Here is a 26,768-nt window from a genome sequence, read left to right as displayed (position 1 = left end):
TTGAATGGGGTGAAAGGGGAAGGGCCTGTGGTTTTCCTTTTGGATTAATTTCTGGAACACTGTCCTTCAGGCTGCTGAGGGAGTTTCATATTTTCTTTAGACATAATTAGGTGCCAAAGCTCTTGCAGGACAACTTTGATGCTATATGAATTCTGCCATTTTGCTAGCAGTGATATGGCTCTTGGGTGCACCACTCCATTAGAACAATTAACTCCATTAATATTAATTTTTGTTACAAACCTTACAAAAGGGGATGCTTCTGGGTATTTAGGTCCATGTTCTATTTTCAGGCTGTATACTTGGTTTTCATAAATTGTCTTTGGAGGCCCAATTATCATCCCTGTCCATCTTATAAGTGCCATGTCTTCATCATCTTCTAGACCTCAATTAACTGTGCCATCTCCTACTCCTTTCTAGCCTTCTTCGAATTCTTCCAATAGGTGGAAATTGCAAGGGACTGTTACTGCCTAGCCTGTGGTGGCTTCATCTTGCAACTCTGTTGCTTGAAGGCTGGCCCCTTCTTCTCTCCCCCTATTTTCTTTTCATAGGACATGAGACGACAGTCTTCTAAAAATGACCTTTCCTAATAACTAGAGACCTACCTGTCTAGGAATAAACCATCTTAGCCATGAGAGATAGGAAGAAATCTGAGAGACCAAAGACTCATTTTCTTCTAAAATGCTTTCTTCAAAAGATTTAATAAAAGAAAGCAGGGGAAACGTGACAGGAAAGTATATTGATCACCCAAAATCACTAAGTTAAAAAGAAAATTCAAGCTGGGAACTGCTTAGGGCATATCTGCCTCCTATTGCATTGAAAGTCATCCTTCTGCTCACTGAGATAAATGCATATTTGATTGCTTTTTTTGGAAAGGCTAATCAGAAACTCAAAAGAATGCAATTGTTTGTCTCTCACCCACCTGTGACCTGGAAGTCTTCACCCTGCTTCAAATTGCCACTCCTTTCTGGACCAAGACAACGTTCATTTTACATATATTGATTGTTGTCTCATGTCTCCCTAAAATATATATAACTAAGCTATGACCTGACCATCTTGGAAACATTTCGTCAGGACCTCCTGAGGCTGTGTCACAGGTGCATGTTCTTAATGTTGACAAAATAAACTTTCTAAATTAACTGAGATCTTTCTCAAATTTTAGGATTTCACACCACTCTCTCCTTGCTTGTAAGATTTCCACTGAAAAGTCTGCTGCCAGATATATTGGAGCTTCATAGTGTGTTATTTTATCTTTTGCTTTTTCTGCTTTTAGAATCCTCTCTTGATTTTTGATTTTTGGAAGTTTGCTTATTAAATGCCTTGAGATAGTCTTCTTTGGTTTAAATCTGCTTGGTGTTCTATAACCTTCTTGTCTTTGGATAATAATATCTTTCTGTAGGTTTGGGAAATTCTCTGTTATTATTCCTTTGAAAAAAATCTATTTTCCTATTTCTTTCTCTCCATCCTGTTGAAGACCAATATCTCTTAGATTTGCCCTTTTGAGGCTATTTTCTGGATCCTGTAGGCATGCTTAATTATTTTTAATTTTTTGTCTCTTATGACTGTATATTTTCAAATAGGCTGTTCTTCAAGCTCACTTTTTTCTCCTTAATCAATTCAGTTATTAAGAGACTCTGATACATTTTTATATACCAATTGCATTTTTAGTTCCAGGATTTCCCTTTAATTCTTTTTAATTACTTACATCTCTTTGTTAAATGTACCTTATAGAATGCTGAATTTTTCTCTGTGTTATTTTGAATTCATTTATGTCTTCCTTGAAACAGCTATTCTAAGTTCTCTGTCTTAAATGTCACATGTCTCTGTTTCTCCAAGATTGATCCCTGGTGCCTTATTTTGTTCATTTGATGAAGTCATGTTTTCCTGGATCATGCTGCTGCTTGTAGATGTTTGTCTGTGTCTGGGTATTAAAGAGTTAGGTATTTACTGTAGTCCTTACTGTCTGGCCTTGTTTGTTCCCATCCTTCTTGGGAAAGTTTTCCAGATACTTGAAAAGACTTGAGTGTTTTGATCTAACCCATATCTGCTTCAAGGGCAACTCCAAATCCAATAATGCTGTGGTTCCTGCAGATTTGTAGAGGTACAAGCTAGCTGGTCTTAGACAAGATCTGGAAGAATTATCTGGTTTACCAGGTAGAAATGCTTTGTATTAGTTCATTCTCATGCTGCTAGTGAAGACATACCTGAGACTGGGTAATTTATAAAGGACAGAGGTTTAATTTACACACAGTTTCACAGGGCTTGAGAGGCCTCAGGAAACTTACAATCATGGCAGAAGGGGAAGCAAAAATGTCCTTCTTCATGCGGTGACAGCAAGAAGTGCCGAGCAAAAGGAGGAAAAGCCCCTTATAAAATCATCAGCTCTCATGAGAACCCACTATCACAATAATAGCATGAGGGTGATTGCCCTCCTGATTAAATTACCTTCCACTGAATCCCTCCCGCCATATGTGGGGATTACGGGAACTACAATTCAAGATGAGATTTGGACAGTGACACAGCCAAACCATATCATTCCACTCCTGGCCCCTCCCAAACCTCATGTCCTCACATTTCAAAACACAGTCATGCTCTTCCTAAAGTCCCCCAAAATCTTAACTCACCCCAACATTAACTCAAGTGTCCAAATCCAAAGTCTCATCTGAGACAAGGCAAGTCCCTTTGACCTAGGAGCCTGTAAAATCAAAGGCAAGTTAGTTACTTCTTAGATACAATGTAGATACAGGCATTAGGTAAATACAACTGATCCAAATGGGAGAACTGGCTTAAAAAAAAAAAAGGGCTACAAGCTCCATGCAAGTCCGAAATCCAGTAGGGCAGTCATTAAACCTGAAATTTCCAAACTGATCTCCTTTAACTTCATGTCTCACATCCAGGTCACACTGATGCAAGAAATGGGCTTGCATGGCCTTGCCTTGAGCAGGTTTGCCCCTGTGGTTTTGCAGGGTGCAGTCCCACTCCTGACTGCTTTCACAGGCTGACATTGAGGTTCTGGTGAAATGGTTTTTCTTAAGGGCAGGCCTTTTTAAGATGAACAGAACACTCTGGTGTAATTCAAAATGGTTACTTTCCCCCTCTCCCTACAGATATCACAGAGTACTTTTTCTCTGATATTTACTGTGAGAACCTTCTTCAGTTCCTGAAGGTAAAAATCACAAAAGTGTGGGTTCCATGTATCAATGGGTACACCTAGAGATTTTACCCCCAGGTTTGCCCACACTGAGCCTCTACTAATTTGTCAAATGCAATTTTTATTTTCCTACCCTAGTATTGGTTCCCACAGAAGTTTCTCCTCATTGGCTTCTGGTCCAGTAAGTTTGGATTTTCTTTGTCTTTCTTCCTATATCTCCAGTTTTGGAAGCAGTAATTTGCCCTGTCACCTCACTTATCTGAAGGATCTAAGAAATATTGTTGATTTGGTAGTTTCTTTAACTTGGTCACATCTGTCAAGCTCCTTGAATGTCCGTTGGAAACCAGAAACCAGTTATATCTAAGGAAGTATTTTGTTAGAAATTTGAATCAGGGTTATGCTAACTTTATAAAATGAGTTGGAAAGTTATTCTTTCTCATCTATTTTCTGAAAGTGTTTCCTCAAATATTTGATATAATTCACCAATAAAACCATCTTGGCCCAAAAGGATTTTTTTTTTTTTGACACTTTTGTTTAAAATTATGGGCTCAATGAATTTGACAGTTGTGTTTGGGTCAAGTGTCTTCCAAATAATTTGTTCACATTTTTTAAGTTGTCAAATTGTTGGCATAAAGTTGTTTATAAAATTTATTTATTATATTTTAGGTTCTATAAGATTTATGTTCTCTCATTTTTCCTAACAGTGGTGAATTATGCTTTATTTTTTGGTTTATCAGGGTAACTAGGACTTTATAATTTTTCTAAGTGTTATCAAGATCCAACAGTTTAAAAAATTTCTTGAAAAGTGAACACTAGACACAAGTTGAATTTCACAAATTTTTCTAAACAATAAACACAGCTTAAGTTTTACTTTATGCACTTACGTTTTTTGTAATTTTAGGATAATTTAATTCAAGATATTTTAAAATTTCTCCTATATCTAAGTGTTATTTTATTTTCAAATATTTGTTGCTTTTTCAATTACATGAATTTGTTAATGAATCCTCCCTTGATGTCATTTTGCTAAGAAAGCATGTTCTGAATTATTTTTTAAAAGTTTTTGGAATCTTTTGTAACTCAGTTTACGATCCCTTTGAATGCTCCTTATGAACTTTCAGAGTGCATATTTTCAGTTTGGTATAATGTCTTACACATGCCAGTTAAGTTTAATGGGGTGATAGAATTGATTCAATTCCTATATAACCTTATTCATTTTTTTTTTTTTTTTGCCTACTTTTTTCCTATCAATTACTACAGGAGAAGTGCCAATATCCAATATCTCCAATAATTTTGCTGAAAGTGTCCTTTTGTGTTGAATTCTCTGTTTCTGCTTTATTTAATTTAAGCTGTATTTTAAGGTGCATACATATTTAAGATTTCTACATGTTTTTGATAAATTAGTCAGGTTATCATTATAAAATTATCTTCTTTATCTTTGGTCATATTATTGTATTGAAATTCATTTTTTTGGATGGAGTCTTGCTCTGTCACCCAGGCTGGAGTGCAGTGGTGCTTTCTGAGCTCACTGTAACCTCCACCTCCTGTGTTCAAGCAATTCTCCTGCCTCAGCCTCCTGAATAGCTGGAATTACAGGTGTGTGCCACCACACCCAGTTAATTTTTTGTATTTTTAGTAGAGACAGGATTTCACTGTGTTAGCCAGGATGTTCTTGATCTCCTTACCTCGTGATCCACCTGCCTCAGCCTCTCAAAGTGCTGAGATTACAGATGTGAGCCACTGCGCCCAGCCTGAAGTCCATTTTTTAAGATACAAATGTAACCATTCCAGTATTTTCTATGATGCATGTTCACTGTAGGACAGATTTTTTAAAAGATTACTCATAACTTATCTGTGTTCTCATATTTATTATTATTTTTTTGGTTCAGCAGCTTATAGTAGGGTCTTGCTTTATTATCCAGACTTACAGTGTATGTCTTTTATAAAATGTATTTAGTTCCTTTTCAATTTTTGTAACTATTGGTGTAATTTTTTTAAGTCAATCACTTAGCATTTCGTTATTTATTTGCCCTGTTGTTCATTCTGCTTCTTAATCTTTTTTTATACCTTTGAATACATAAATACATAAATTTAATATTCTCTATTGGCTTTATTTGCACATAATTGCTTTTATTTGTCACAATTGTTCCCTTAGGATTAAAATTATTGTAATTACCTTAAATTGATATTAAGCCATTGTACATAGATATAAGATGTTACAACAGTATCATTCCATGAGCCTTCTCATTCTTTGTCATATCATTGTCATACAATTTACCTCTATATGTTATAAACTCCATTATGCTTTGTTTTTATTTTCATAATTCATAACGCTGTTAGTAAACAGAATTTCTTTTATATTTATCCACATATTTACCATTAGCATTATTTATTTTTTCATATATCTAATTTTCTACCTGGTATAATTTAAAATCAGCCTGAAGAACTTCTTTTAATATATATATTTTCTTATGTTTCAGATCTCCTGGTGTTAAACTGTTACAACTTTTGTTGATATAAATTTTTTTGATCATATTTGAAGAGTATTTTGTTGAATATTAAATTCTAGTTTAATAGTAATTTTATTTCACTATTTTAAATATATTCTGGTTTTAGTGGGTTTTTTTGACATATGATGTTTCTGATGATAGGACATTATAATATTTTGTATCCTATAAATTATATATGTTTTTCATGTGGCTGCTTTTAATGTTTTTTTATTTAGCTTTTGTATATTTAACTATATTGTGCCTAGGTGTGTTTTTGTTTTGTTTTGTTTTTAGTTTATTCAACTTACAGTTTGTTATATCTTTTGGGCTTATGGGTGTATACCTTTCAATTAATGTCAATATTTTACCATTTTTTAGAACACTTTTCTATGCCTCACTCTCTATCTTCTCATTCAAATTCATATATTAGATAATTTGATATGAAAACACTGGATAGCGATGCTGTTCATTTGTTATACTTGGTTTTTATCTATGTTGCATAGAATCTGTTATTGTGTTTTCAAATGCACTCATAGTTTTCTGCTTTGTATTTTTGTTAAGCCCATTTAGCAATTTATTTAAAATGTTGGATCATATTTTTCTGACTTCAAATTTCCATTTGAATTTTTCATAATTTTGATATTTCTATTTAGATTTGCTATTTACTCACACATTATATTCATCTTCATATTTAAATTTAAATCATTGATTTTCAATATAACTGTAATAACTGTGCTAATGTTTTTGCCTGCTAATTCTCATATTTATCATCTCTAGTTATGCTTTTTAAAAAAAATTCTCTTATTTCTGCATCTTCCTTTAGATTGTATAAGAGTGCATGCAGCTCTTACTTTAGAGTTAGGGTATTTCTGCATCTAATTTGCATCCTTTCTGGATTTACACTTAATGAAAAGAGTGTTTAACATAGACTTAATGCTCTGGGCACTTGGAATTCCAATGTCTTGTAGCACTACATAAACTCCACAGTTTCTGTTCCTGTCACAAATCCTCATTATACGTTCTATTCTAGAACTCAGTGAGTCTCATCCTGCTCATACACAGACTTATATGCTGCCATAGACACCAAGGAATTCCATGCAGATTTCATTAACTCTTCCGTGTGCAACTCCTTCCTCTCTGGCATCAAACAATTTTAAACCCCACTCTCTTTTCTCTTCTCTGTGTGACCATTGTTGTCTATTTGGGGTCCATTTTCTTGTGCTACTCAGGAAATGTCCCACAGGGAAAAGTCAAATTAAATGTGGAATTCTGATATACTTCTCTCAAGGATTATATTTTTGAATTGTCTGTTAAACACTGCCTGAAGATAGCTGTTTTATCTATCTGTCCAGTTTTGCAGTTGCTTATGGTTGGAGTTCAGATATAGAATTTGGGGTGATATACTAATAATTTTAGCCAATAAAATCAATGTGCAATTAATTTATCAAAATAATAAACTCTTATTAATAGTAATTTGTAGGGATCATATTTATTGGTTCATTTCTCTTTAAATTATGGAAAAGGTCATGTAGGAAAATTGGTCAATATAGTGAAGGTGGATAGTATTCATGGTAATGAATTCATTTCTAATACCACAGGTAAATTTACAGAAATATGGACAGTAATTACACACTTTACATGAACTTAAAAAGTAGAAATATAATACTGCTAATATGATAATGATTTCCAAATTGGTCTATAAATCCAACACAATTTTTATGAGAATCCAAGCTGATTTCTTTGTAGGAACTGACATACTGATTCTAAAATGTACATGAAAACTCAAGGAACCCAAATTAGCCAAAACAACCTTGAAAAAGAAGATGAAAGTTCAAGGACTTACAATTTATTAAATCAAAACATACTACGAAGTGTAGTAATCAAAATTGTGTGGTAATACTATAAAGATAGACACATAGATTAATGAATAGAATTAAAAACTCAAAAACAAACTCTCACATTTATGGTTAGTTGATTAGCACAAGTGTGCTGAAACACTTAAATGGAGAAAATTTTTTTAACAAATGGTGCTGGGGCAACTGGATATCCACATGCAAAATAATACATTTAAATTTCTCTCTCACATCATGTACACAAATTACTCAAAATGAATCAAAGACCTAAATGCACGACCTAAACTATAAAACTTTTGGAAGGAAACAAAGAGGTAAATCTTCATTACCGCGGATTTGGCAATTGTTTCTTAAAGATAATACAAAAAGCATAGCAACCAATATAAATATAGATAAGTTGGATTTCATAATTAAAAACTTACCTTTAAAAAACTGAAAAGATAATTCACAAATGAGATATCTATATCATGTATCTGTTAAGAAAATTAAATCTAGAATGTATAAAGACACTTATAGCTCAATAAAAATATTAATATTGTAAGCAAAATTGGGTGTAAAACATTCAAATAGACATTTTTCCAAATAAGATATAAAAATTGCCAATAAGACCATAAACGTGCAACATCACTAGTCTTTAGGGAAATGCAAGTTAAAACCACACAGATGCCACTCCCCATCCACAAGTATGTTTATAATCGAAAAGACATTAATAACAAGTGCTAGCAAGAAATATGGAGAAATTAGATCCCTCATGAGTTATTAAGGATAATTTAAAATTGTGCAGCCACTTTAAATACAGTTTGAACAGTTCTTTCAAAAATTAAACATAGAGTTAACATACAATTCATAAATTTCACTCAGGTATATAGATGATTTCCAAAGGCTCAAAAACACATGATTAAGTGAAAAAGGTATGCAAATATTTCTCACATTATTATTCATAGTAGCCAGAAAGTGAAAATAGCCCAAATGTCCACCAACTGATAATGGTAAAGTAAAATGTAATATGTGTTAATTCCATATGATGGGATATTATTTGACCTTAAAATGTACTTAAATACTGATATATGCTGCAACATAATTGAACATTGGAAACACTATGGTGAGCGAGAAAAAAGCAGACACAAAAGGTTGCGTGTTATATGATCCCCTTTAAAGAAAATGCTCATAATAGGCAAATCCATAGAGACAGAATGTAGATTACTGATTCCCTAAATGTTTGGAGGGTAGAGGAGTTGCAGCATACTAACTTAAGCATATGAAATTTTGGGGGGAGAGAATGAAAATGTTCTATGTTCCATTGTGGAGATGGCTGTTCAACCCTGTGAATATACACAAAATTTTACCATTAAACTATACACTTTAAATGGGTTAATTGTATGGCATGTAAATTATATCTCAATAAAGATGTTATAAAAAATAAATGAGATAAGGCAAGAAAATAAAATACAGAATAAAGTTGATAAGTTGAGATATAAGTGAGATTTTAAAAACCTAATAGAATAATATGAAATCCATATGCAAATGTTTGAAAGATGAAGCAAATGAATATATTTTAAAAGATGAATGCAAAGAATATTAAATAAATAAAAATGCTCAAGAAATACCCTCTGCCTCACAAAAATAGCTCTACACACAAATGGTTTTAAAAGTGAATTATAATACCATTTTAAGAAAAAATATTTTATTTTATTTTTTTATTTTTGCTCAAAAAAAATTACAAAAAAATTTATTTTTTTGGGCAAAAATAAAAAAGTTGAAAACCTGACCATCTCATTTCATAAAAATAGTGTAACATTGACATCAAAATCAAATAAGGATAGTACAAAACATTGCAAGTCAATTTCACTCTAAAGCATATATTTAAAATTTCTAAATTAAAAAATATAGCTAAGTGAATTTATCAATATATTAACCAAATTAATTCTATATCATATTTTTTCTAGCAATGTAATAGTGTTTTATTATCAGAAAATTTAGCTGTGCCATTGAGCATATTAATGTGTAAAATAAATTTCACATTTTGTGTGATTAGTTCTCATAAAATGGAATTTTGAAGACGTAATGGAAAGCAGTTCCATTGTGAGTGATTTTGCATTAGTTCCGGTTGAAAGACTGCATTAAATAATTTATTTCTGTAATATGCAAAACTGACTTTGAGAAGGTACGTCTTAAAAGTTAGGAGAAAATGTCAAAGACATAATCTTTCCAAAAAAATGTGAAAGAAGCCCTTTAAAGGGGTAAGATATTTGATTCCTGGAAAGTACCAATTTAATGAAACTAATACACATTTTAAGTATAAAGGTGAAATAATTGTCCCAGATGCATGACGAAGATAGATTATTTTTATTTATCGTGGTATAATAGTCAATTACAGGAATCATAACTAAAGTGCAGGGTATTTGCAAAGAGTGCCCCAGCAAATTCAATGAAAATTTAGTGTATTATTTTTAGATTTTTAAATCATCTTTTGTGTTGATAAATCAGTTTTTCAAAGCATTTGTGACTGTGATAACGTAATGGCTCATGTGTGTTGATTGAAGAGATAAACTTTCTGTCCACCCTCTATCCTTATTCCCCCAGATGTGTCTAGAAAAGTACAAAGAAGCCTTTGAAATGACAATAGAATCTGTAAAATATAAATGACTTCTTTTTGGTACACAGTTCCTAAACATTTCAGATGATACAGTCAAAAATCAAGATTTTAGGCAGGGCACGGTGGCTCACACGTGTAATTCGAGCACTTTGGGAGGCCGAGGTGGGTAGATCACCTGAGGTCAGGAGTTCGAGACCAGCCTGGCCAACATGGCCAAACCCTGTCGCTACTGAAAATACAAAAATTAGCAAGGTGTGGTGGCATGCGGCTGTAATCCCAACTACTTAGGAGGTTGAGGCAGGAGAGTCGCTTGACCAGGGAGGCGGAGGTCGCAGTGAGCGGAGGTTGTGTCACTGCACTCCAGCCTGAGGGACAGAGCAAGATTCTGTCTAAAAAAAAAAAAGAAAGAAAATCTAGATGTTATTATGGAAAAGAAGAAATCGCCAAATATAAAATGTCAGCAGCTATGCAGCATGAATTTGTTTTTGTTGTTGTTGTTGTTGTTTTGAGACAGAGTTTCACTCTTGTTGCCCAGCATGAATTTAAAATGTCCCTGAAATAACAGAAACATATATCATGTTCGTCTTTCTGAAGCATTCTTAACTCTGTGTTTTTTTGGCTGGAATTTGTATGGGACTATTTGGTTGGTGATAGGTAAATGAATTATTCTCTGCAGTTAGGTTAGTACAGTAGACTGAACCTGGGAGAATGTTTAATTTTTGCAATTGTATAGCCCTTCTTAAAAGCTAGTTGTTACAAGGTGCATGGTCTCATTTATGAAACTATGTTCTGTAAAACCATAACTAATTTTTCATGTTTCAGACATAAGTGTCTATAGAAGCAGTTGCATATTTTTAAGTGAAGTTGGATTATTTCATGGGAGTCATTGTCAATAAATGTTAAAGTAAACCTTTAAAGTGGATAAATATTTTTTAAGATCAGTTAAATATAATGTATACATTTTGAAATTAAAGATATGTTCTTGGTAACTTAGCTTTCAAACATCAACCAGATTCATTTATTGATGTGGTGCCCCTGTAAGATTTAGTGATCAAAATCATTGGATAAGTTTTGTGAAAAGGGCAGTCCATCCCAAAGAGCAGCCATTTTGAAAAGATTGCAGAGGAAGATAATCATGGTGACAGTATGTCATTCAGTTTCACAAAACAAACTAAATAGACTAATTGATTTCAATGGTTTGAAAAGAACAGAAATGTTTTACAAGATCCCTGAATTCAGAAAACCAATGGCATGCTTTAAAAAGACTGGTGTATTGACATGTGGTAAAGAAAATATTTATTGTATTGTGAGTCTGAAGATCCAGTCAAGTATTGAGTGTTTGTGAAAGAAATCAAAAATGTTCAATGCTCTATCATCTTAAATAGATGAGAAAATATCTCATAAATCTGATGGGTTCCAAAGCTAAAGAATGCTCCCTCTGTATGTTTGTTCTTCAACATCATCCTGGATATTACATCATTCATCCACAGGGGGCAGAAATGCAGTGAATTAATTACAAATATGACATATACATGAAATATGGGAGAGTTTTTCAGAATACTACAAAATATATGCATGGATTGAACATCTCCATGATTTTTGCAAATCATTAAGATCAAGCACGGTCATTTCAGTCATTAAATAAATTCAATTTGACTTGGGCAATGCATTGCCATGTATGTTTTTCCTCTGTTTTACAATTACATATAAATTTCTGTTCAATATCAGGTATTGTAAATATTTTCTCCCATATTTTATTACTTATATCTATAATTTTATAAAACCAAAATCTTTACTTTTTGTACAATGAATTGTCTCTTTTATCTTCATCATGGACTGTGTTTTTAAAATTGTATTTACAAACTTCTTGCCTATCCCTAAATTACAAAGATAGTATCCTAACTCAACCAAATTTATAGTTTCACTGTTGCTTCTTAGCTATTAATTCTACAGAAATATACTTTTGCATGTTGGATGAAGTTGAGATTTGTTTTTATTTTTGTCAATATAAGAAATCAACTCTTCCCATACCATCTATTATATAATCCGTCATTTCCCCATTGAATTGTGTTAGAAAATGTATCAAAAATTGAATTTCCATATACACATGAATTGGTCTCTGAAGTCTGTGTTCTATTGTTTGATTTGTCCAGTTCATTTTAATACTAATTTTTATTATCATGGATTTTACTCTTGGCTTCTATAAATTCCACTTTATTAGAAGGCACATATAAACTGCATCATGAAGTATTTGTCTCTCTGTGCCTGGCTTATTTCACTTAACCTAATATCCTCTAGGTTCATCCAAGATTTCACAAATGACAGAATCTCCACCTTTTTAAAGCTCAATTTTATTTCATTGTGTATGTATGCTACCTTTTAAAAAATCCATTTACTCCTTAATGGACACCTAGGTTAATTCTATATCTTCGCTATTGTGAATAATGCTGCAATAAATGTGGGAGTGCAGATAACTTTTTAGCATACTGATTTATTTCCTTTGGATATATACCCAGTAGTGGGATTACAGATGATTTTTTGGATATGACAGCAAAAGCACATGCAACAAAAGCAAAAATAGACAAATGGCACTAAATAAAATGTAAAAGTTTCTACACAGCAAAGAAAAATATCAACAGAGTCAAGAGACAACCTATGAAATGAGAGAAAATATTTGCAAACCATACATCTGATAAGGGGTTAATATTCAAAATATATAAGAAATGCAGGACGGCGGAGCAAGATGGCCGAATAGGAACAGCTCCAGTCTCCAACTCCCAGCGCGAGTGACACAGAAGACCGGTGATTTCTGCATTTTCAACTGAGGTACTGGGGTCATCTCACTAGGGAGTGCCGGACAATCTGTGCTGGTCAGCTGCTGCAGCCCGACCAGCTAGAGCTGAAGCAGGGTGAGGCATCGCCTCCCTGGGAAGCGCAAGGGGGAAGGGAATCCCTTTTCCTAGCCAGGGGAACTGAGACACACAACACCTGGAAAATCGGGTGACTACCACCCCAATACTGCACTTTAAGGAAATGGGCACACCAGGAGAATAATCCGACACCTGGCCGGGAGGGTCCCACGCCCACGGAGCCTCCCTCATTGCTAACACAGCAGTCTGCGATCTAACCGCAAGGCAGCAGCGAGGCTGGGGGAGGGGCACCCGCCATTGCTGAGGCTTAAGTAGGTAAACAAAGCCGCTGGGAAGCTTGAACTGGGTGGAGCTCACAGCAGCTCAAGGAAACCTGCCTGTCTCTGTAGACTCCACCTCTGGGGACAGGGCACAGTTAACAACAACAACAACAAAAGCAGCAGGAACCTCAGCAGATGCAAATGACTCTGTCTGACAGCTTTGAAGAGAGCAGTGGATCTCCCAACACCGAGGTTGAGATCTGAGAAGGGACAGACTGCCTGCTCAAGTGGGTCCCTGACCCCTGAGTAGCCTAACTGGGAGACATCCCCCACTAGGGGCAGTCTGACACCCCACACCTCACAGGGTGAAGTACACCCCTGAGAGGAAGCTTCCAAAGGAAGAATCAGACAGGTACACTCGCTGTTCAGCAATATTCTATCTTCTGCAACCTCTGCTGCTGATACCTAGGCAAACAGGGTCTGGAGTGGACCTCAAGCAATCTCCAACAGACCTACAGCTAAGGGTCCTGACTGTTAGAAGGAAAACTATCAAACAGGAAGGACACCTATACCAAAACCCCATCAGTACGTCACCATCATCAAAGACCAGAGGCAGATAAAACCACAAAGATGGGGAAAAAGCAGGGCAGAAAAGCTGGAAATTCAAAAAATAAGAGTGCATCTCCCCCTGCAAAGGAGCGCTGCCCATCGCCAGCAACGGATCAAAGCTGGTCAGAGAATGACTTTGACGAGATGAGAGAAGAAGGCTTCAGTCCATCAAACTTCTCAGAGCTAAAGGAGGAATTACGTACCCAGCGCAAAGAAATTAAAAATCTTGAAAAAAGAGTGGAAGAATTGACAGCTAGACTAATTAATGCAGAGAAGGTCATAAACGAAATGACAGAGATGAAACCCATGACACGAGAAATACGTGACAAATGCACAAGCTTCAGTAACCGACTCGATCAACTGGAAGAAAGAGTATCAGCGATTGAGGATCAAATGAATGAAATGAAGCGAGAAGAGAAACCAAAGAAAAAAGAAGAAAAAGAAATGAACAAAGCCTGCAAGAAGTATGGGATTATGTAAAAAGACCAAATCTACGTCTGATTGGGGTGCCTGAAAGTGAGGGGGAAAATGGAACCAAGTTGGAAAACACTCTTCAGGATATCATCCAGGAGAACTTCCCCAACCTAGTAGGGCAGGCCAACATTCAAATTCAGGAAATACAGAAAACGCCACAAAGATACTCCTCGAGAAGAGCAACTCCAAGACACATAATTGCCAGATTCACCAAAGTTGAAATGAAGGAAAGAATCTTAAGGGCAGCCAGAGAGAAAGGTCGGGTTACCCACAAAGGGAAGCCCATCAGACTAACAGCAGATCTCTCGGCAGAAACTCTACAAGCCAGAAGAGAGTGGGGGCCAATATTCAACATTCTTAAAGAAAAGAATTTTAAACCTAGAATTTCATATCCAGCCAAACTAAGTTTCATAAGTGAAGGAGAAATAAAATCCTTTACAGATAAGCAAATGCTTAGAGATTTTGTCACTACCAGGCCTGCCTTACAAGAGACCCTGAAGGAAGCCCTAAACATGGAAAGGAACAACCGGTACCAGCCATTGCAAAACATGCCAAAATGTAAAGACAATTGATGCTAGGAAGAAACTGCATCAACTAACGAGCAAAATAACCACTTAATATCATAATGGCAGGATCAAGTTCACACATAACAATATTAACGTCAAATGTAAATGGACTCAATGCTCCAATTAAAAGAAACAGACTGACAAACTGGATAAAGAGTCAAGCCCCATCAGTCTGCTGTATTCAGGAGACCCATCTCACATGCAGTGATATACATAGGCTCAAAATAAAGGGATGGAGGAAGATCTACCAAGCAAATGGAGAACAAAAAAAAGCAGGGGTTGCAATACTAGTCTCTGATAAAACAGACTTTAAACCATCAAAGATCAAAAGAGACAAAGAAGGCCATTACATAATGGTAAAGGGATCAATTCAACAGGAAGAGCTAACTATCCTAAATATATATGCACCCAATACAGGAGCACCCAGATTCATAAAGCAAGTCCTTAGAGACTTACAAAGAGACTTAGACTCCCATACAATAATAATGGGAGACCTCAACACTCCACTGTCAACATTAGACAGATCAACGAGACAGAAAGTTAACAAGGATATCCAGGAATTGAACTCATCTCTGCACCAAGCGGACCTAATAGACATCTATAGAACTCTCCACCCCAAATCAACAGAATATACATTCTTCTCAGCACCACATCACACTTATTCCAAAATTGACCACATAATTGGAAGTAAAGCACTCCTCAGCAAATGTACAAGAACAGAAATTATAACAAACTGTCTCTCAGACCACAGTGCAATCAAACTAGAACTCAGGACTAAGAAACTCAATCAAAACCGCTCAACTACATGGAAACTGAACAACCTGCTCCTGAATGACTACTGGGTACATAACGAAATGAAGGCAGAAATAAAGATGTTCTTTGAAACCAATGAGAACAAAGATACAACATACCAGAATCTCTGGAACACGTTTAAAGCAGTGTGTAGAGGGAAATTTATAGCACTAAATGCCCACAAGAGAAAGCAGGAAAGATCTAAAATTGACACTCTAACATCACAATTAAAAGAACTAGAGAGGCAAGAGCAAACACATTCAAAAGCTAGCAGAAGGCAAGAAATAACTAAGATCAGAGCAGAACTGAAGGAGATAGAGACACAAAAAACCCTCCAAAAAATCAATGAATCCAGGAGTTGTTTTTTGAAAAGATCAACAAAATTGACAGACCGCTAGCAAGACTAATAAAGAAGAAAAGAGAGAGGAATCAAATAGACGCAATAAAAAATGATAAAGGGGATATCACCACTGACCCCACAGAAATACAAACAACCATCAGAGAATACTATAAACACCTCTACACAAATCAACTAGAAAATCTAGAAGAAATGGATAATTTCCTGGACACTTACACTCTTCCAAGACTAAACCAGGAAGAAGTTGAATCCCTGAATAGAACAACAGCAGGCTCTGAAATTGAGGCAATAATTAATAGCCTACCAACCAAAAAAAGTCCAGGTCCAGATGGATTCACAGCTGAATTCTACCAGAGGTACAAGGAGGAGCTGGTACCATTCCTTCTGAAACTATTCCAATCAATAGAAAAAGAGGGAATCCTCCCTAACTCATTTTATGAGGCCAACATCATCCTGATACCAAAGCCTGGCAGAGACACAACAAAAAAAGAGAACTTTGGACCAATATCCCTGATGAACATTGATGCAAAAATCCTCAATAAAATACTGGCAAATTGGATTCAGCAGCACATCAAAAAGCTTATCCACCATGATCAAGTGGGCTTCATCCCTGGGATGCAAGGCTGGTTCAACATTCGCAAATTGATAAACGTAATCTAGCATATAAACAGAACCAAAGACAAGAACCACATGATTATCTCAATAGATGCAGAAAAGGCTTTTGACAAAATTCAACAGCCCTTCATGCTAAAAACGCTCAATAAATTCGGTATTGATGGAATGTACCTCAAAATAATAAGAGCTATTTATGACAAACCCACAGCCAATACCATACTGAATGGGCAAAAACTGGAAAAATTCCCTTTGAAAACTGGCACAAGACAGGGATGCCCTCTCTCACCACTCCTATTCAACATAGTGTTGGAAGTTCTGGCTAGGGCAATCAGGCAAGAGAAAGAAATCAATTGTATTCAGTTAGGAAAAGAAGAAGTCAAATTGTCCGTGTTTGCAGATGACATGATTGCATATTTAGAAAACCCCATTGTCTCAGCCCAAAATCTCCTTAAGCTGATAAGGAACTTCAGCAAAGTCTCAGGATACAAAATTAATGTGCAAAAATCACAAGCATTCTTATACACCAGTAACAGACAAACAGAGATCCAAATCAGGAATGAACTTCCATTCACAATTGCTTCAAAGAGAATAAAATACCTAGGAATCCAACTTACAAGGGATGTAAAGGACCTCTTCAAGGAGAACTACAAACCACTGCTCAGTGAAATGAAAGAGGACACAAACAAATGGAAGAACATGCCATGCTCATGGATAGGAAGAATCAATATCGTGAAAATGGCCATACTGCCCAAGGTTATTTATAGATTCAATGCCATCCCCATCAAGCTACCAATTACTTTCTTCACAGAATTGGAAAAAACTGCTTTAAAGTTCATATGGAACCAAAAAAGAGCCCGCATTACCAAGACAATCCTAAGTCAAAAGGACAAAGCTGGAGGCGTCACGCTACCTGACTTCAAACTATACTACAAGGCTACAGTAACCAAAACAGCATGGTACTGGTACCAAAACAGAGATATAGACCAATGGAACAGAACAGAGTCCTCAGAAATAATACCACACATCTACAGCCATCTGATCTTTGATAAACCTGAGAGAAACAAGAAATGGGGAAAGGATTCCCTATTTAATAAATGGTGCTGGGAAAATTGGCTAGCCGTAAGTAGAAAGCTGAAACTGGATCCTTTCCTTACTCCTTATACGATGATTAATTCAAGATGGCTTAGAGACTTAAATGTTAGACCTAATACCATAAAAACCCTAGAAGAAAACCTAGGTAATACCATTCAGGACATAGGCATGGGCAAGGACTTCATGTCTAAAACACCAAAAGCAACGGCAGCAAAAGCCAAAATTGACAAATGGGATCTAATTAAACTAAAGAGCTTCTGCACAGCAAAAGAAACTACCATCAGAGTGAACAGGCAACCTACAGAATGGCAGAAAATTTTTGCAATCTACTCATCTGACAAAGGGCTAATATCTAGAATCTACAAAGAACTCAAACAAATTTACAAGAAAAAACAAACAACCCCATCAGAAAGTGGGCAAAGGATATGAACAGACATTTCTCAAAAGAAGACATTCATACAGCCAATAGACACATGAAAAAATGCTCATCATCACTCGCCATCAGAGAAATGCAAATCAAAACCACAATGAGATACCATCTCACACCAGTTAGAATGGCAATCATTCAAAAGTCAGGAAACAACAGGTGCTGGAGAGGATGTGGAGAAATAGGAACACTTTTACACTGTTGGTGGGATTGTAAACTAGTTCAACCATTATGGAAAACAGTATGGCAATTCCTCAAGGATCTAGAACTAGATGTACCATATGACCCAGCCATCCCACTACTGGGTATATACCCAAAGGATTATAAATCATGCTGCTATAAAGACACATGCACACATATGTTTATTGCGGCACTATTCACAATAGCAAATACTTGGAATCAACCCAAATGTCCATCTGTGGCAGACTGGATTAAGAAAATGTGGCACATATACACCATGGAATACTATGCAGCCATAAAAAAGGATGAGTTTGCGTCCTTTGTAGGGACATGGATGCAGCTGGAAACCATCATTCTTAGCAAACTATCACAAGAACAGAAAACCAAACACCACATGTTCTCACTCATAGGTGGGAACTGAACAATGAGATCACTTGGACTCGGGAAGGGGAACATCACACATTGGGGCCTATCATGGGGGGGGGGGAGAGATTGCATTGGGAGTTATACCTGATGTAAATGACGAGTTGATGGGTGTTGACGAGTTGATGGGTGCAGCACACCAACATGGCACAAGTATACATTTGTAACAAACCTGCACGTTATGCACATGTACCCTAGAACTTAAAGTATAATAAAAAAAAAATTTAAAAAAAAAGAAATGCAAATAACTCAATTATAAGAAAACAAGAACCCAAAATAAAAATGGTCAAAAGGCCTGATAGACACTTCTCAAAAGAAGACATCCACTGTTTAACTAGTATATAAAAAATGTTGGACGTCACTAATCACCAGACAAATTTAAATCAAAACCCCAATAAGATATCACCTCACATCTGCTGGATTGTGTATTTTCAAAAAGAAGAAAGATAGAAAGTGTTGGCAAAGATGTGAAGAAAAGAAAACCCTAGTATACTGTTGGTGGGGCTGTAAATTAATATAGCAAATATGGAAAAAATTGTGGAAATTTCCTTAAAAATTGAAAATAGAACTAACATATGATTTGACAAATGACTTTTTAAATAACATTAAACTATCACATCCTAATATGGTCCTACACCATGGAAAGTTTTTTGTTTCTTCAGATCATCTATATTCCCCATCAGTTTTTAAAGATTTCTCCAAAAAGATTATGTATATATATTTCCTAGACTAACCATATACATTAATAGTTTTATAAGTGTGTATATAATTTTTGCATTGTTTATAATTGTTGCTGCCAATGGTGTGGCATTATGCTTTTCCTAGTTTATTATTGCTAGAAAGTAAAATGCTGTTGTCACTAAGTTAATCTTGTAGCCATCATTATTTATGAACGCTCTTACTAGTTTTAATGATTTGTCCACTGGTTTCATTGTTTTTTTCTAAGTAGAGTATCATATCTGTACATAGCAAGTTTTATCTCCATTATTTCAATTTTTAGAATTTTAATATTTCTGTTTGTATTATTACTTTTGAATGTCTGAATACCACTATTTTATAGTGAGACTTAAATGCAAATAGAGGAGTCTCACATCTAAAACAGAACATATAAAAGCAGATATTTTTATAATAGAGAAATGAAGGTAAAAGCAGGAATTGGATAATTATCAGATATGAAACTGACTTTGCATGTTGATTGGGGATGTATTAATTGACTACAAGATGTTTAATTAAATAAAAATGGCATATACTGATAATACTTGAATGAAGTTCTGAAAGAAAAATTTTATAAATTATTTGGGTCGTATTCTAAGCCATGTGTTTCTCTTATCAGAGAAAGTATAACTTCCATTGTCTTTGAAATATTCTTATATAAATTAGTACTTATAGATGACAAAATGTTAGAATACTCACTGGTTATTTCACCAATATCAAGAAGCTCAAGAGTTCAATGTTTTCCTCCTGACTCATATATTAATTTAATACCATTTCCATGTAAAAATATCACAATGGAAGTTTTACATAAATCAAGGAAATTCAGGCAAATCTCAGTGAGAGATGTAGATTTCTGAATATTCAGCATAAAATCCTTGAGAAGAAATAAAGTGTCTCAACAGATGCGTGTGGAGAGGAAAGAATAAAATGTCAAAGACTGATCCTGTGGACATTGGAAATATAAGATTGAATTTTCTTTCCTCCAATGAGTTTCACTTTCAGTCTATTATCAATAAATATCAGTTAGTGGTACTACCATCCTCCCATTTATTCAAGCCCAAAGCTCAGGAGTGATCTGTGATCATTTTGATATCCTCACCACTTCACTTCATATAATCCATCAGCAATACCTGTCAACTTTACTTCAAAACATGACAAGTTCTGTAATTTCCTTTTATCATCAGTGCATTTAAGAAACCATCATCCCTCCTCTAGATTACTGCAATATTCTAACTGTTATCCTGCTGTATCCTAGACTCTGTTAACAACCTATATTCCACATAGCAACTAGAGTAATCTTTTAAAAATTTAAACCAGACTATATCATTCCTCTGCTTAGAAAGCCTCCAGTTACATTATTTGCATATAGGAGAAAATCCACAGTCTTTTCCACAGTCTATAGAGCCATGACGGTTATGCTGCTTTCCTTTCTGATCTTATCTCTTACTCTTCCCTTTGCCCATTCAATCAGCTACGCTGACCTTTCAATTCCTATAATGAACCAAGATAGGCCAGGTGTGCTGGCTCATGCCCGTAATCCTAGCACTTTGGGAGGCTAAGGTGGGCAGATCACCTGAGATCAGGAGTTCGAGACCAGCCTGTCCAACATGGTAAAACCTCGTCTCTACTAAAAATACAAAATTAGTCAGGCGCAGTGGTGAGTTCCTGTAATTCCAGCTACTTGGAAGGCTGAGGCAGGAGAAACGCTCAAACCCGGGAGGCACAGGTTGCAGTGAGCCGAGATTGGGCCACTGCATTCCACCTTGGGTGACAGACTGAGACTTTGTCTCAAAAAAAAGAAAAAAAAAAGAGCCAAGATATTCTCCCTTTGACATTGTAATTATCTCTACTTGGCCTATTCTTACCAGCTCATACAGAAACATTGCTAGATGAATTTCATGTCTGTACTCAAGTATCATTTCCTCAAACTGTCAAACTGTCTTTACCTGATGTGGAGACCCACTCTCACTTCTAATGCTTATGACCTTTTCCATTATTACAGTAATTGTCATCCATATCACGCAGATTTAGTGTCTTTGCAGCACTTAACATTAGTACAAATTATACTTGTTTTATTTTGTCTGTCACCACATCTTATGTAAAATTAGAGGACTACCCATCTTGTATTCCCAACTTCATTCCCAAATGTTTTTTCAGCTCTATTTAAAATAGCATCTAGAGCTTTATAATCACTTGTTCAATGCAATGAGAACACATGGACACAGGGAGGGGAACAACACACACTGGGGCCTGTCGGGGAGGGGAGTGGAGGGCAAAGGGAGGGAGGGCATTAGGACAAATCCCTAATGCATGTGGGTCTTAAAACCTAGATTACAGGATGATAGGTGCAGCAAACCACCATGACACATGTATACCTATGTAACAAACATGCATATTCTGCACCTGTATCCCGAAACTTAAAGTAAAATTCAAAAATAAAACATTTGTTCAATGAATGACTACAGGAAACAAAACAAGAAAGAAACGAAAATGTATTGGCAAGGAAGCAGGGAAAAAACAAGGCAATGTGTCATTGTACCTAAGGGTGAAGAAAATTCAAGTATTGATAATCCATTGTGTCAAATTATGCAAAGAGGTTAAAAAGGATCTGGGTACATTCAGATTTGACTAGAAGCAGGTTTTAGTGATTTTAGAGAAAGTATTTATGTGAAATAAATCACATAAAATCAGATTTTTGGAGAATTAATTAAGACATGAATAGTGAGAAAATATAGACTACAGGCAGAGGCAATTCATTCAGAATTTAACTATCAAAGAATTTTAATATCATGGACATTATTTGAAGGGAATAAGATCAAGGAAAAGTAGTCACTCTCCTCAGGCAAATTTTTAGAGAACCAGAAAGATATCAAACATAAAGCCTCATCTAAGGACACTGAAAGTAAATTTTCTTACATCATGGTTAGATTATTAGATGAGGCACTACTGGAAAAAATGATAACAATTGTCATTGAGGAAACTATCCATCTTTTGGTAAACTGAACAGTTAGCTCTTTAACAGCAGAAGAGCACTAAGATGTGTGAGCTAGTTTTCATTTCTTTCTTTCCCTTTATTTTTTTTTTTAATTCTTGGAAAAAAATTACCAATGGATCTTAATGTTCTATAGACACTGAGTGTTCACTAAACCCTATCATATATTAAGGTAAAGCTATGATAAAAATACAATGATTTTTATTAGAAAAATGCATAAGGGTATTTTGCAGAGTCAGTCAGAATGTATGTTAATTTTAAGGTTGTATAGAATATAATCATTAGGAGTAACATTGATATTAAGAAATTAGTGACAACAGTTTAAAAACAATATGTGGTTTTGAAACAATTTTTTTTTTTTTTTTTTTTTTTAAGACACAGGGTGTCACTCTGTCACCCAGACTGGAGTGCAGTGGTGTGATTATAACTCACGGTAACCTCGAACTACTGGGCTCAAGCAATCCTCTCTCCTCAGCCACTCAAGTTGCTAGACTACAGACAAGTGCCACTACACTTGGCTAATTTTTAAATTATTTTGTAGAGAGTGTGTCTCACTCTGTTGCCCAGACTGGTCTCAAATTTCTGGCCTCAAGTAATCTTCCTGGCTCAACCTCTTCAAGTGTGGTGATTATAGGAGGGAGCCACTATGCCCAACTTTGAAATGATTTTTTAAATCCACAAATTTCAATCCTCATCTCCTACCCCTATAATAGTAAAATCTTATTAATGCTCCACAGAAAGTAGACGTCCACATTTCTTGCAACAATCCCCTTAGTATTTGTAGTATTCAACCAGTCCTACAGGGAAGACACAGTTTGTATAAATAGTAAGACTTTTCTGATTGTTTTCTAAGACACTACATTATGCATTTTTAAAGTAGAACTTATGAAAAGAAAGCACTTGCATAACTCTTTGTATTGCTGTTTTCAAGTTAGCGGCAATAACAATAATAGCTTAAAGTAGATCAAGTAAGTTTAAAGGCAGTATAACCTGTATGAAGATGGGAATGATCATGCCTGAGGCAAGAGTTTGACTCAGAATCACAGAAGAAAAAGCTCTTAGAAATTATTTAACATTGATTTCTGTAAGTTTAATTCATGCCTAAACAATTACCTATTGATTGTTCCATAGGCAGGTGAATTTGATATAGAATCAGGTAGAGGATTGTATGACCAGACTCTATCTTAGATATTTCCAGCAAGAATTATGGGAAACCTAAGAGAAGAACTACCAAGTCATGTTGGAAAACTATGGCTTAGTAACACCGGGAAATCTTTGTACCCACAGGGAAGGCCTAGCAAAATCAATTCTCAATAAGAAAGGCAAAGTTTGTTGAGGCAATCTAGCCAGTTTTAACTGTGATAATATAATATGGGATTTATTTGTTCACATGACACTTATAACCTAGTCCTTTCCTTCCAGTGGTTTGTCAACTCAAAAGGGTATGATGATACATAACTGGACAATAATAAAAATCAATGAGAAAATGCACTGAGAGAGAAGTACCAGGTATTACAGAAACCTGGAAAAGTTCTTGTTGAGGTAAAAGAAGCGTGAGTGTTAAGAGTGTGAATATTTCAGTAAAAACCATTGGCAGAAGAGGATAACTGGACTGAATTATGACAGATACAGCTAGGAATCTCAGCCAGATTAATGGGTACAAGAAGGAATGGAGATGGACATTTCAAGAACAAGAGACTATATGAAGAAAGGCACAGAGCAAGAAGCAGCACGGTCTGTGCAAACTGCCAAAACAGTTTGATATTGCTGGAGAAAAAAATATTTAACAAAGAATGGAGAAAGAGGTAGATGGCAAGACAGGCAGAGACCAGATCATAGAGTGCCTTTTATTAAATACTGAGTTGGTATAATTTCTAATTTAAGATAGAAACCAGTCAAATTAATTGTTTAGACAGGTACAAATGATATATTTATTGAATACATACTCTGTATTAGGAACTTAGAAAAATCTTTACTTACATATAATTACTAAATTCTTGCAGTAGTACTGAGAAGCAGTAATTATTCTCCATACTTTAATTATGAGAAGAACTAAAATTTAGAGCTACATATATTTTATCTCTGAGCAAACAGATAGTCTATGTAGGCCTAAGATGTAAGCCCAGGTCTGTCTATTCCAATTCTGAAACTATAACCTGTCCGGAGCCGTGAGGCTCGGAAATTGCCGCGGCCTCTGTTGCTTAAGCTCTGCATTGTGGAGACAAGATGGCGCACTTCCTGGTTCTTCATCATCAACTTTACCCGCGCGCGCGAACTTTTCCCGCCCGCGCGTAGATAACCTCCCGCGCCCGGGAAAGACTAAGTCTACCGAGCATGCGTCTGGTGACGTCTCTCATTATTCCCCTCCCCTCCTGCTCTGAGCCCTTCCTCTTACCTGGCAGCATATATAAGGCATTACACCACCGCCATTAAATGAGACTTGATCAGAATACTGTCTTGTCTCCATTTCTTGTGTCTCTTGTCTCTCTAAATTCCCACCCCCTCCTCCAAGGTCTGTGTTAATGATCCCGCTGGTCGGGACAATAACCATCAACAGCAGTATTGAAAACTTATTTCAGTCAGGCAAAAATGGAGGTAAAAACCATTTCAGAGGATTTTGGTCAAAACAAAAAATAATAAGTGTGTGAATTAAGGCAGTAGGAATAATATAGGAAAAAAGGATATAGATGCAAGAAATATTTAGAAAATAAAGTTAGTCATATTTGGCAATTGAGATACATAAAGAGATTGGGTTGAGAGATCAGGGAAACGTTAACTTTCTAAAGTTTCCAGGTTGAATGGCAGAACTGCATGTCATTATTGTCACAGAGAACAAAGGATTAGAGAATTTCACTTATATGCACATCAAGCTGCCTGTGTTTTGTTCAGATGCAGATTATGTGTGTATAATTGAGAAGTTCCAAAGGGAAGCCTCAGCTAGAGAATTTGATCTCCACATTATCAGCATTTCAGGGACTATTAAATCAAAGCATGAAGACAATTAATGTCTTATATGTAGAAGACTTAAGCCCAAATGTTATTCACAATAGTCTGAAAAAGTGTATATTTATAGAGGGAGGCAGAGAGAGAGAGAAGCAGAGTAATACTCTATATGATTAATAATATATATGGATAGAAACTTGATTAAAATACAAATAAAAATTAGCCATACCTTACAACTTACTAAATATTATTGACTAAAATAAACCAATGTATTTGTATTTCATCTGTTATTTATTCAATACATATATTTTGAGCACCTGTCAGGCTATTCCAATCGATCATCAAACAGAAAACATTTTACCAGTCCATTATGCCAGGTACCAATGCTTCCACCAGGTATGAGACACTATTCTGGCTAATAATTTTACAATTTAGGAAGAATTCTGTGAGCAGAAGCAGGAAGATGGGAGAGAACATTTCAGGTTTTAGGGTAATGAATACAATAACTTCGTTGGAGCTCAGACTTTCTCTAACAGCCCATTACAGAATCCACTTTCCAAGCACTCTAAAAGCTGCTTTTAGAACATAGCAAGGATCATTGATGTTTATGCTATGATCCAAAAATATTAGTATGCCACAGAGAAACTACTTATTGAACTACATTTTGCTTAGTAGATATTTGTTTTTACTCCACAAAAGATTAATATCACAGAATGACTTCAGTAAGTCAATATGGAATAAAATGCTTTCTCACTCAAGTTGTTTAAAATATGAGTCTATTTTATCCCTCTTCAGAATTGCTCAAAAGCAAAATAATGGATACATGATATTAAAGCATATCTAAGATGAATTATATGAGTTCAGAAACAGTGTTAGTTGGAAATATCTCTTACTCAAAGTAATTAGGTATAGCATTGCTTTTAATATTTGGAACTATGCTGAAAATATTTGATTCAGAAATATTTATAAAGACGTTAATAGTGTTATGCTGTTAAGGATAATACAAAAATGTTACTGGAAGTATTTAAAGCAAGACAAAATAAACTAAGGGAAACTTGTTTTTTTTATTCTTTTACATTGCTTTACTTTTACTAATTTCCTTGGATATTTTTGCTGTGCCTGCATAAGAAAGGCAATTGAACACTCAATTTTAAAATTCAACTTTGAGTGCAGTCATTGTGAATGCCCTGGCACCCACCCACATCATGACAGTATAACTTTGAATGCACTTGCTCCTTCAGACTCATTTAACAATTGTAAATACAAATTTCCTATGTATCTGGTTCAAACTGTGACACTATAGTACATGAGTGACTGTATTGGCATCCAGGCTTCTGGGTACTGCTTTCATATTCCTTAGACAAAAACTG

At 35.4% G+C, this 26,768-nt stretch overlaps 1 pseudogene; it reads right to left on the bottom strand.

Annotated features, from left to right (window-relative positions):
* On the bottom strand, positions 1 to 24,705 carry LOC117077719 (annotated as a pseudogene).
* Positions 24,706 to 26,768: the final 2,063 nt, after the last annotated feature.

This window comes from Trachypithecus francoisi, unplaced genomic scaffold (genome assembly GCF_009764315.1).
Source record: "Trachypithecus francoisi isolate TF-2019V2 unplaced genomic scaffold, Tfra_2.0 Lachesis_group6, whole genome shotgun sequence".
Classification (NCBI taxonomy): Eukaryota; Metazoa; Chordata; class Mammalia; order Primates; family Cercopithecidae; genus Trachypithecus; species Trachypithecus francoisi.
The sequence above is the reverse complement of the archived record's forward strand: the minus strand, read 5'-3'. Positions and strand labels throughout refer to the sequence as shown.